A 12888-nucleotide genomic window follows, 5' to 3' on the forward strand; every position below is an offset into this window, starting at 1 on the left:
ACACACACACATATGCGCACACACACACACTCGCGTGCATAAGTGTCCTTCAGTAGCCAAATTTGCATTTCTATTTCTCATCCTCTTTCCTTAACACCTTATGGCTCCTGACTCCGAGAAGATCAGCGTCTGCAGCAAAGCTCTGAAAGTCCCCATCCCTCCTACCTACAGGGAATGCTGGGAAGTCATGGAAGAGGAAGGGGAGAAAAAGAAGGAGGAAGGGGGAGAAGCAATGGCATGCTTTAGCCAGCTCTTACTACTAGGTTCGCAGCACCAATTATTACATTTTCCAGAATTTTGTAAGTTGTATTGCTTCTCGGCCTTTTGGCTAAGATCAAGTGTAGGATTTTTGCAAGCCGCTCGTTAAACACAGCTTTTATTAAAGATTAAATTACCAGCTCGCATTTAAATACATTACATTGAAAATAAATGCAATAAACACTCAGACTCATTCCTTTCCAATTAGTTTACTATATTTTACTCGTAACCATGTTCTTGAGCCTATTTCTATGACATACTCTGCAATGACCTGCCCCTGGTGCTCATCTCTTCCCAGCGACACTCAGGGACATCACATTGGCAGACTGAACTTGGTCATGGTGAGAGTATTTACACCACAGACATCAGTACATGCTACACTCTGGGATCTTTCAGAGAGTGAGACAAAGCTGGTTGTTAAGCATTTGCCAGCACACCACAGAGGAGAAAGCAGACTATTTTGCCCACTACGGGTAGGGTGGGGTTTCCATGGGACTTTCTTTTCTCGCTCTTCCTAGACCAACGGCTTCCTGCTAGATTTGGAAGAAGCCGTTCATAAGGACGGAGACTAACAGGAATCTTCATCTGGAGGCCCTCTTTGTAGCGCTCACCTGTCCCTGGCTCACTGGACAGCGTTGGAGCTCGGCTCCACCAGCCGGTGGAGATCCATTCTGGCAGTGCTCTCTTCCACGATTAACCACCAGAGGGCAGCCTTGCGCAAAGAGAAATAAATAAATATAACCATTACCTGCAACCTTGGCGTCTCTGCGAGGTCTGCTGTGATGGGAGACGGGAAGAAGGCCAACTGTGATGCAGCTGACTTGTTCCTTGAATTATGAAGAGAGGAGAGATGTCACCCTTCTCCTTATAAGGAGATGTTGGACAAGGGGGATGCAATAGGTGGGTCCTTGGCGTCCGTGTTGATGGAAGCACAGAAGAGGGTTGAGGGGGTGCCTGGGTGGCTCAGTCGTTAAGCCTCTGCCTTTGGCTCAGGTCATGGTCCCAGGGTCCTGGGATCGAGCCCCACATTGGGCTCCCCACTCAGTGGGATGTCTGTTTCTCCCTCTCCCACCCCCCTGCTTGTATTCTCTCCCTCACTGTGTCTCTGTCAAATAAATTTTTAAAATCTTTTTAAAAAAGGAAGGAAGGAAGGAAGGAAGGAAGGGAGAAAGGAAGAAAGAAAACAAGAATTGAGACAGGCAGTCTGATTGAACATGTACCTGTCATGGGCTAGGCACTACGTTCCACGCTGGCGAGGAGATGACGTGTAACAGACTTTTGACGTGTAACACTCCTTTTCCTGGTGGAGCTTCGAGTCTGGCACGGAGAATACATGTGCAACAGTCACACAACCACACCACAAACTCATGATACAGACCATAAGAGGAATCCACGGAATGCTGTGAGAGCGTACGGGGGAGACCCCATCTAAGAGGCCAGCAGACTGTGGAGGAAAATTTTCTAAGCTAAAACCTGAGGGAGAAGTAGGAGTTAGCCAGGTGCTCTGTTACCAAGGCAATCACTCAAGGTGGGGGGGCCATGGTGCAGGGGTGGGGGGCCCCCAAATCTGGCTGCACCCACATAGCAGCAATTGCACTCCTCTGCGTCCCCTGCATGCCTGGCACCCCTCCTTTGGATCCTCAGGCCAGTCCCGCAAGCAGACAAGTCGTGGATTATTAGTCACATTCTTGAGATCAAGAAACCAAGAACTCCAGAAGATAAAAGCGCTTCCCGGAGCTCACGTGGCCAGCTGAGGCTTGGACCAAGACACAACACACACGTTGCAAACGGAGAGGGAAGTCTTAAAGGTGAGAGGTGCCCTTGTGGTTCCCCTGCCGCCTGCTTCCTCTCTCCTGGAGATCCAGGACTTCCAGCACGCCTGGGACTGGGAGAACAGTGAGCCAATAGCTCCCTGCCTTTCCGAACAGTAGAGAACAGTAGAATTTCAGGATGGTGAAGTTCTGACCCTTTCTCTTCCTGTCTTCCAAGGAGCTCATTACTGTAGGAAGGCTCTCTGTCTCTCTGCCCATCTCTCTCTCTGTCTCATTCACCAGACCACTCTTCCTCCATGTCCTGTTTTACTGGATTATGACAAGGCCTAAGCATGCAACAGCAGAAAGCCTCAAGATCCCAAATGCAAGAAGACTTGGGTTGAAAAAAAAAGAGAGAGAATTTTCCAGAACTGGGGCTCCTGGGGGCTAGAAGTCACATATGTTAGTCTGTGCTGAGTACAGAAAGTCATCTGACCCTCGCTCTAGGGCAGAGAAGGGGGCTGGTAATTCCTGGACTCATGGAATTTGCCAGATACCATAATGGAAGCTATTATGCCCATCAACTCATCCAGTCCCAATAAGAGCCCTAGAAAGGAGGGATGTTTATCCCACAGTATGGGGATGAAGATGAAGCAACATTGGAGATGAAGCAAGATGGTTACAGAAGGGCGGGACCCCAGATGAACAGGCAGTAAGTGGCAGAGCCAGGATTCAAAACTGGGTCCCTCCTGGCACAGGGCCCCAAGTCCTGCTCTCACAGCTCACGTCAGCATGGGCGCCCCTTTCAAGGCCAGCGGAAGGAGGCAGCTCCTGACCGTTGTTTCCCTGAGGCTGGGACAGGATCTCCCAGGGGACGGGCTGCCTGTGCAGCTGTCTCCACACTGATCTTCTGATCTCCCGTTTGGGGCGAGGGAAGCCCAAGGAATAGAAAGAATGTCTTTGTTGGCTGCCTCTCTGAAGAAATTCTAAACAGCGCATCTGTCCCAGGTCCCTCCGGAATCCAGAGAGGGGAGGGGCGGGGCCAGAAATCCGAGGCTCCCAGAAGCTGCTCTGTCCTGACAAGGAGGGTGTGCTCTGACTTCTCCAGGAGCTAGAGCACAGAGCACCTCTTTCCCCAGCGCTCCGGTCCTGCTGGATGACAAAGACTGAGGGTGGTTGGGAGCCAGAGGAGGAGACCATGGTGGAGGGAGAGGGACAGTCAGGGCCAGGGCGGCCCCTCCACCCGTGAGCAGTCTGAGGTTGGCTCCAAATCCACATCTTCCAAGAGCAGGACACTCCAAGCCTCCCTCATCTGGGTCGTCCGCAGCCATCGGCATTCGGGCTCAATGCTCAACCTTGGCGATCTTCTTCTTCTTCTTTTTTTTTTTTTAAAGAGTTTATTTATTTATTTGACAGACAGAGATCACAAGTAGGCAGAGAGGCAGGCAGAGAGAGGAGGAAGCAGGCTCCCTGCCGAGCAGAGAGTCCAATGCAGGGCTCGATCCCAGGACACTGGGATTATGACCTGAGCTGAAGGCAGAGGCTTTAACCCACTGAGCCACCCAGGTGCCCCAGCCTTGGTGATCTTGATGAGGACTCTGCCTCTTGGGTGGCTCCCTGGGGACCATCCTGTCAGCCCCATAGGAAAAAGCACCTCCATCCTCTTCAGTACCCCGTGGCCTTGGGACCTCTGCCCTGCCCTATTCCATGAGGCTCAGGGGAGGACGGGGGACACCAGGAGTGGGCGTTTGCAGGGACTGTCCTCCACCTTCCCATCCTCAGCTCCACAGCAAGGCCTGGGCCAGAAGGGACAGGTGGGAAATGGAGGTCCCCAGGGAGTGACCCCCCCACCCGACTTTCTTCCTCCTGCCTTGTCCCTTAGTCTCCTCCCTGAGCAACAGTCTCTTATGCTCCTGCTGTGAATCTGCACCCTACAGAGTTCTTTACATACGGGATCTAAGGTATGGTCCCACCGACTCTGCGAGGAAGGTACTATTAATCCTACTTTCCAGATAGATTATGGGAGGCTGAGTGATTTGTTCAAGAGCAAGATGACTTAACATCTAAGAAAACAAGACTGGGACGCTCGATCTGCAGGTTGTGAGTTCGAGTCCCACATGGAGTGCAGAGATTCCTTAAATAAATAAAACTTTTTAAAAAAGGGAAAAGAAAACCAGACTGAGGGTAGGGAAGGACAGCCATCGATTCTTGGGAACTCCAGCTGCTGGAGCAAAAGATGAGTCCCCTCCCTCCCCAGCCCGGGGAGCTCTTTGACCAGCGAGGAGTGGAGAGAACATCTCTCAGGCTGAAAAAATGGGAGCTGCCCACACACCTGAGTCCTGAGCCCGCCTCAAGGCTGTCATGACCCTGATCCTGATGGAGCACATGGGGTGAAGAGGTGGCTTCTGAGGGTCTGAACTCAGGAAAGCCCTAGGGTCAAGGACACACTGCTCCCTCCATCTCTGCCCCCACCCAAACCCATGTGGGTGGCCCAGCACCCACATGCCCGTGTCTGCGTCCTTGCTGCTCCGGCCAGAAGGAGGGAGGCAGACAGACAGGAGGTGGACAAGGCTCTGCCCTGCCCCCTCCACTGTCTGGAGCGCTCTTTGCTGCTTCCCCCGCCCACACCTCCCCTCCCCCCCCCATGCCCCTCCTCTCTCTCTCAAGATGGTCTCCCTGGCCAGGCGAGCTTCACCTTCTCCAGCAACCACCCTCTCTTCCCACGCATCTCCCTCCTGTGGCTGCTGCCAGTCTGAACCAGGGTCTCCTTATAGAGGCAGGACATGGCTTTTTCCCCACCCTTCCCATGGCTCCCTTCTCCAGGAGTGACAGAGCAGCCCAGGGACACCTTCTTCCTGCTTTGCAGGAAGAAACTCCCCAAACTCAGGCCTCCTTGTTTTTAGATCACCCTGTGCGTGCCTAGGAATGCCTGAGCACCCCCTCCCAAACACATCCCCCGGAGCATACCCCCTGAACACACTGCCTCTTCTTCCCCCCTCGCAGCATCCCCCCCCCCCAAGTTCTCTGTCTCCTTTCCCTTTGTCCCCTATTGTGCCCAGGGCACCAGAGCAAACAGCTTCTATCCTTCTCCTGGCAGCTTCTAGCCTTCTCCCGGCAGCCCTGCCTTCTAGAACCCTTTCATCACATGGTTCATACACAGGCGGAAGGGCAGTGTTTCCTGCTGTGGCCACCTGCAAAGGGACTGCAGTGCAAGAGATCGATTACTAGAATGAGAGTCTGCTGCCCCCGGCCCCGACTTGCTGTGGGACATGTGTCAGGTCATACCAGCACCTTACTCTGTTCCCCTTCCCCTTGGAGCTCCCTGGGCCCCAGCTCCCTTACCCAAAGCACATCCAAGCATGAAGGGTGTTTTTTCTATCCCCATCCCCATCCCATTCCTACTGTTCTCTGCAACACAGACCAACAGTGACAAAGAGATGCCAGTGGTAAAGGAGAACTAGGAGAAGCAAGGACAGAGAGTAGGGATAGCACAGGACTTGTCCTGTCTCCCACTTGGGCCCAGGAACCTTTGACAGGGACACCTATCCTGAGCCATCTTGACACAAGGGCAACAGATCTTGAACCACAGCTGGTATGTAATTAACAGATGTCTTCCAAAAGATTACCAAATGCAAGCTGGGGGGGGGTGCCCCCTCCCCCAGAAGGGCCCCTGTACCCCAGGACAGGTTCCTGGAGCCTGGTGCTTCTCTTGGGCAATCTAAAAAATTCCCAGGGAGCTGTGTCCTGGGAGACAGGCAGGATGGCAGGTTCGAGCCTTGGGGATAAGCAAAGGCCGGCCGGGGAGACTTTGGCCTCCAGATGAGTGCTAAGGGGGGTGGTGGGGGGCAGTGGGGAATGGGGTGGGCATTGGAGAAGTGGGACCTGACAGTGCCTGAGGTACATGGCTCTGGGTAATCCTACCAAATACCAGGCCAGAAAGATGCAAACAGCCCCCAGGCAGAGGAGGAAGGTATTAAGCGGTTACTCAGTTGTTTTGAGCTAAAGCACCCTACAGGGGAAGGGGGAAAATGTCGTCTTTAGGGATTCAGGTCTCTCAGATCATCTATCTCCTTGGGTTAAAATCACCTTGCCAAAGTAGATATTACTCCTTTGAATGAGTTGGTCTGAAAATACGGTCTTTCTTAAAATCAGTACATCAAGACATCATCCCTGCAGAGATCCTGGGAGGTAGAGAAAGATGGGAAGCTGGGAAAAATTCAATATTCCAAGGGCCCTGAGAGTCCTTCAGTCTAAGCCCCTGTGTCCAGGCAGGACTTCACCTGGCGCAGAAGGCCGGGTCCCCTAGTTTTAAGTCACGGCCAGGGGTCCCAGGAAAGCCACCCGGCCACCATCTGCAGGACCCGATGCCAGGCCCTGTGCCAGCCCTCTGCACTGCATGGATGACCCTATTTTATCCCCAGAGTATCTCTAGGAGGTGGGCACTGCCTGTTTTATAGAAAAGCTCAGACGGGTTAGGCTCTTCGTCCAAGGTCACACAGGTAAGAAGCCGAGTAGAAAGACTGTCGAGCCGTCCGTCTGCCAGCAGGGATGGGGGCAGCGTGTCTGGTCCAGCTGCTAAATCACGAGCCCCTCACATTTCCACCAGGAGCCTTATACATAGAGCATACCCCATAAACACAGTGCCAGGCCAGTTCCACTGTCAACGGCTCACTTTCTGCCCCCTCCCTCTCCTGACATCCCCAAACCGGGCCCAGGCACACCTGGATTTCTCCTCCAAGCCTTTCCAACGTAGAACTTCCCACACCCCTCCCTTGCCATCTATTGTCTTTGAGTCCAGCTTCTTGGCTCCTGAGCTCCTGTTCACTGATTTCTTTCCGATTCCTTCCACCCTGAGCACAATAGGCTCCTTCCCGATTGTTGGTAAACAGAATCCCAACAAGCCCCAGGGGGTGTGTTCCTGGAGGGGCTGGAGCTCCTGCAGTAGGAACCCCAGGAGAGGAGGCCTGGCGCCTCCCCTGTCTCTCTGCCACCTGCCACATTCTTACACACTGTAGCTTGGGAGACAAGGGGCTCCCTTTTTGGAGCTCAGGAACCGCTCACTCATCTTGTGCCTGGAATCTTGGAAGAGGAATGGGAAAAAGAAAGTGTGTGTGTGGTGTGTGTGTGTGTGTGTATGTGTGTGTGTGTGTGTGTGTTGAGCCACTGCCAAGCCAATCCCCACCATTCCACTCCCAGCGTGAGGTCTGGTGGGTGGGCTTTCTAAGTCCCTGCTAGGCTAGGACAGGCTGCAAGGAAGCAGTAGTAGAGAAGGCAGAATCATCAACAGTGGAGAAGGAAGACACACCCCACGGGGACAGAGCCAGTAGCCACAGTTCCTCCATCACCGAGGCTAAGGGGGGGGGTCCCCTACTTCTCCATCTAGGCTCACGTGGACCCTGAGCGTCAGTGTTCTGAGCAGGATGGGAGAGGAAGCCCTGAGGCTTCAGGGTCTTACATAGATCCAAGCCCTGCCTCCGTGTTGACTATCTCTAGCGTCCTTCATGGACTCTGAACCACAACCCTTTATCAAATGCCAGGCACCGGGGGCATCATAATAAAGACAGGTAAGGTCCCTGTTCTCTCTGGGGAGAGACAGGCAGTAATGGAATAAACAAACAATAACAGATAAACAATATAATTCAGGCAGGGACAGATACTAGAAGACAACAGAACAAAGGTGATGGGGCAGAGAATGGTGTTGGAGGCCAGTGACACTAGAAAAGGTAGTCAAGGAGGGCCTCTCAGAGGTGGTGACCACTGAGGCCCAGCCTTCATGACCAGCAGGCAGCAGTCATGCCAAAAGGGAGGGGACCAATTTCCAGGCAGAGAGGGAAGGGGGGGAGCGAGGTCCTATGCAGACTGAAGCAAGCAGGGCAAATGGGAGGACAGAGGAGGCCCTGGGGGAGCGGCCAGAGCAGGCTGGGAGGTGGGGTTGGGAGGCAGCAAGGCCCCAGGCATGAAGGTTCTGTGGGATTTCATCAGAAGAGACATGGGTCCTTCTCCAAGGAGCTCAAACACCTTTTACCCCTTTGTGTCCCTGTTCGTGATGCTCGAAGTAAGGAAGGAGGGAAGGAAGCGTGATTCACAGCTGGAAGGTGACAGTGACCAGAGCCAGTAGGATGTTTTAAGGAGGAAGATGCCACAGCTTGGCTCCAGGACCTGGGTAGGATAATGGGTGGAAGTAGGGAGCGAAGGTGGAGGAAGAAGGGGTTGTAGGGTCATGGGTGGAACAGAACGGAAGTGGAGGAAGAAAGGAGACACCTCAGGCAGAGGGAGGGGTGACAGCAGGAGAGCCCGAGGTGCTGGAGGCTGGCGCACACGGAGCAGGGAGCAGGGAGCAGAGGCCCCTGCGCTGGGTGCCATGGAGACCGGAACGCAGGTGAGAAGTGTCCCCACTGGCACCTTCCCCTGCTGTGTGGCCTCAGGTAAGTGGCTTCTCTGTCTCTCTCCTCTGGCCTTGACAGAGGTGGTTTCAGTGATCCCCAAGGTACAAATGGTCTGGGAATCTGAGACCCCACTTGGCCTTTGGTTTTCTTGACAGGGCCCTGAGAAGGTCAGGGCTTAGAGTTGAGGCCACCCACTGAGTCTCAGAGCCCACCAGCTCCCCCATGACACCCCAGGAACAGTGGCCTCCCAACTGTGGTGTTTCCCCCTCCACCCAAGTGCAGAGGGAGCAGAGTCACAGAGGCCTGTGCCCTCACTCCTCAGACCCAGCCCCTTCCAAGGAACTGCCCCTCCCTCAGGGACAGGAACTCCCAGAAGCTTCCATAAGTGGCCATCTTTCCATGCCAGGACTGGGCGGGACGCAGACCCACCCCCTGCAAGGCAGAAAAAGGGCCCCAGTGACCGCGTAAACACCACCCCCGCAAGGAAGGAGTCTATGACTTCAGTGAGGGAATGATCCACACCCCACCCCCACCCCCAGAGCAACAGAGCCCTGTTTCCCTGTGAGATGGCTTGGGGAGGCGGGGAAGGTGGAGCAGGGAAGGGGGGAGGGGGGACAGGGGGGTTGGTGGGAGTGAGGGCAGGGGAGAGGCTGGCAGAGCCAAGATTTAAGGCTCTCTGTCCTTTTCACCTTGTTGCTTCAGGGCTGAACAGTCTCCAAACCCCGGGCAGCCCTCTCCTTCCTGGCTCCTTCCCTCCAGCTCCCGCAGGAGCTGGGAGAGCTTCTCGAACACACCGCCTGCTTTCTCATGCACAATAAATGCTTCCCCGCAGAACCCGCTGCGCTTTCCACCACATTAGTAATCAGTGCACAGAACAAGAGCTTTCTCTTCCCTCCTCCCCCGCTCCCGTCTCTCTCCTCCCTTCTCCGTTTCTCTCCCCCACCCCTTACCTTCTCCTCCTGCCTCCTCCCCACCCTGCAGAGCCACTGCCACCTCCTGGGAAGCTGAGAAGGTTTCAAGTCAGGCTTCGGCATAAGGAAAACAGCCCTATTTTCCTCACTTTGAGAAGGTGCTGACACGGACAGCCGGGGAAGGGTGTCTTGTCTATTCAAAGCCTCAGTACCTCCGTGACTGAATCCGGCCCTCTTTTCTCATTTCCCTGCACCGCTGCTCCTCTGTCCTGCCTGGGGTCCTGTCCTCCTGCCCCTCGCCTGTGAGCCGTTGCCCCCCAGCTCCCCGAGACCCATCACCCATTCATCACTCGTTCATTCCGTTCATTCAGACATTCGGAGTCATCTCTGTGCAGGGGCCCGCGACCCCCGGCGCTGGGGAGGGAGCCTGTCGCGGGGCTGCGGGGGTACAGGGAATAAGAGGTGAAAACACAGAGGGTAACCGCAGCCGAGGTGGCCCTGAGCTGTTGGGCGGCCACTTCCCCTTCCCCGGTGCGACAAAGACCCAAGAAGGCGCGCTCTGAAGGCCGGGTGGTGCGGAAGGTGCTGGAGAGGAAACCTGAGGCAGAGGGGGGCGTTCGCGGGGAGAAGGGCGGCCGGGCGGGAGGCTTCCAGGCCCGTGGCTGGGCTCCGCCGACCAGGGGCCTCTGCGTGCAGCGCTGGGCGCAGCTGGGGCAGAGGGAGGTGCTCAGGGCTGAGCCGGGGCAGGAGAAGGGGCTTGGCACCGGGGATCGGGGATCGGAAGGGCCTGGCTGGTGTCGGGGAAGTTCAGTGCAAAGCGGTTTTGACGGGGACCATCGCGGGTTGGGAGCCGGCTTGGAGGCTGATGGGGTGGGAATTAGTAGGAAGGTGTGAGTTGTGTGTGGGACTCTCCTCCCTGGGGCGATCGGCATCTGGGAATGACCGTGGGACCGACTTCCAGGCGCTCCTGGCCGGGCACTGGCCGGGGATGGACCTGTGGGCGTGCACTCAGAAGGGACAGCAGAGTGGCCGAGTAGCATGTGCGGCAGGGGAGACCCAGTAGGGCAGGAAGAGGCCAGGCGGGAAGAAGGAGGGAGACGGTAGGGCAGGCTCCCTGGGAGCCAGTGTGGCGGTGCGTGCCCTGGCCGCCCCACAAGCAGTCCGGGCTCTTCGCTGCCTCTCCCCTCATCCCCGGGGTCTTCCTTCCACCACCCACCATCAGTCACAGGGATGGCTCCCAGGCCTCTCGGCAGGCTCCGGTGAATGGTCAGCTCAAGATCCTCCTGCTCGGAGAGCTCTCGCTGTAGGGGGCAGGGACGGCACAAGATCCCCACTCATTAAAAAAACAACCAAGTAATATCAGTAAGAAAGTCACCTAGTGTAGAAGAAGTGCGTGCTAAAACCATGCCAGGGAGAAGGGGCTGATCAGGGAAGGAAGGAGGCAGGGACACCCTTTCTGGCTCAGGAGCACTGGGGCTGAGTGGGATGTGACATCCATAATTCATAGTCAATCAATACTGCAGGGCCTGGGGCTCTGACCCCTTCCGAAACCCAGCTCTTCTCTGACAGCTGAGCCCGTCTCCTTGGAGGCCTAGGGCAGGAAGGTTTCCCTGTGAGACAGACGCGGATCCCCACAGCCAGGATGACGGATGAGTCGACAACGGCTGCTCCGGGCAACAGAGGCCGGTGGGGCTGAGCAGAGAGAGAAATATGACGGCAGAGCAACCCGGAAACAAGAGAGATGCCCAGGGGGTGGAGAGGGGGCTGCGGGGGAGCGGTCCTTCTCTCAGCCATCTCCCCTTGCCTGTCTGTCTCTCCGACCAGGTCCTAAGTTCCATGACACAAATGACACAGGGAGGTTGGGGACCGCTGACAGGGGAAGGTGAGAGATGAAGGTCCAAAAGGTGATCTCTTCCCTTGTTTCTGGAACATGGATTTGGAAAGCCACGGGGTACTTTGAGGAGTGGCTCACCCAGCAGCAGAGGCTGTTCCCGGTGCCAGTGCCCCGGAACTGGGCCCAGCCCCCAGCTGTCCTGGCATATATGTTCAGGCTCCATTGAACCCCACAACTTCAGGCATAAAAGACATGGGCCAGCAGCTAGCGGAGGGAGAGACAGATCTCGTAGGAGTAGGAAAAATCAGGACTCCATTCCAGAGCCCCAGGTAGATTAGAACTGCAGAGATCTGTCCGGAAGCTGCTGTATGAGCTGCCTGGCAGACTGGGCAGTCCATAGGTGTGGGGGGTAAGGCCGCAGCCCACTCTTCCCCAACCCTCGAGGGCCATTTCAGGCCTCAAGGCTGCACAGTATCCTATCCAGGCAGACACAGGCCAGTAAGGATGCTCACAGGGTACCATCGCCCCTGTGCGCACCCCCCCCCCCCCGACTTCCCATCAGCTGCTGGGGGAAGGGGAACAAAGAAACAGTCAAGGGAGCCACCCTTTCCAGTGGCTCATTGATAAGAGGCCAGGCCCTAGGGGAAGGAGATCTTGGGGCTGGAGGCAGCTGCCCTTCCTGGGCTTGCCTGCCCAATAGGCAGAAAAGGATAGCAGGATTGAGCCACCGAGCTCTTTTCTGAAGGTGAGCTTTCGGCGGTCAGGATTATAGAGCTTCTCTCCAGTGGACACTCCAGGCCCTGTGGCCCTTAACTCCCAGGTATGAGGGTTATATTGATGAATCAAACACGTACCCCCTCCTAGGGAGTTTACACTCTGAAGGCCACAGAGGGAGGCCTGTTAGCAATGCTAACAGCATTAGCACAGAAGCTCTGGCTGGCTGGGCTGTGGTTAGCTGGAAGACTACCTGGAGGAGGCAGTGCAGTGCGGGAGCTTGGCCCTTCCTCACTCAGAAAGTCAGCTCTCAAGGGCCAGGTGGCTCAGGGACAGCAGCATCCGTGATGACAGCAGGGACGGGCCTTGCAGTCAGGACATAACCCAGATTCAGAGAGAGAGTGACTGCTGGCACCGTGAGTGTCTCTGGAGGTGGGAAGCATGCAGACACGCGTCCTGGGTGGGCTGGCCTTTGCTGGTCCCTCGCCCCCCTTCCTGTTTCCTGCAGACCGTCATTTTCTCTCTGACTACCCACCCGCCTCTCTACCTGGCTCCCCTCTCTAAACAGGCAGACTCCAGTTACTCCCCTCGGGCTCCTGCATCCTTGACTCCAGGTGAAGCCACTGCTCTGAATACAGGCCAAACAGCACGGACTGCTTGCCCGGCCAGCCCCTCTCTTGGAACATCAAGCAGGGTATGATTCTCAGAAAGTTCCAGAAGCTCCCTGCATGGACAAGTCGCCATCACTCCCTCCATCGCACCCCTTGACTCTCTGTCCCGCTCTGTGCCCTGTGCCTGGAAGACTGACCCCCTTGAAGGCAGCAGCATCTGGGTTCCTTGGTCCTGCAGCTTCCGCGGGGTCAGTGGAGGGAGATGGGCTGCGAGAGGATCAAGACCACGCAGTCCTCATTCACTCTGGTTTCTTCACCTCCTGCCGGGCCTCGGGGTTCTGGGAACAGTCGTCTAGTGAGGCCACAGCTCTCCCAAGGCCCCTGGGATGGCTCTTCTCGGGGTCCCTTCAGGGGAGTTTATAC

The 12888-nt window shown here is 55.9% G+C and overlaps 1 pseudogene; it reads left to right on the forward strand.

Moving 5' to 3' along the window:
• The first annotated feature begins 308 nt into the window (after positions 1 to 308).
• On the forward strand, positions 309 to 477 carry LOC122918959 (annotated as a pseudogene).
• The last annotated feature ends 12411 nt before the right edge of the window (positions 478 to 12888 follow it).

Source organism: Neovison vison, chromosome 10 (assembly GCF_020171115.1).
Source record: "Neovison vison isolate M4711 chromosome 10, ASM_NN_V1, whole genome shotgun sequence".
NCBI classification, from domain to species: domain Eukaryota; kingdom Metazoa; phylum Chordata; class Mammalia; order Carnivora; family Mustelidae; genus Neogale; species Neogale vison.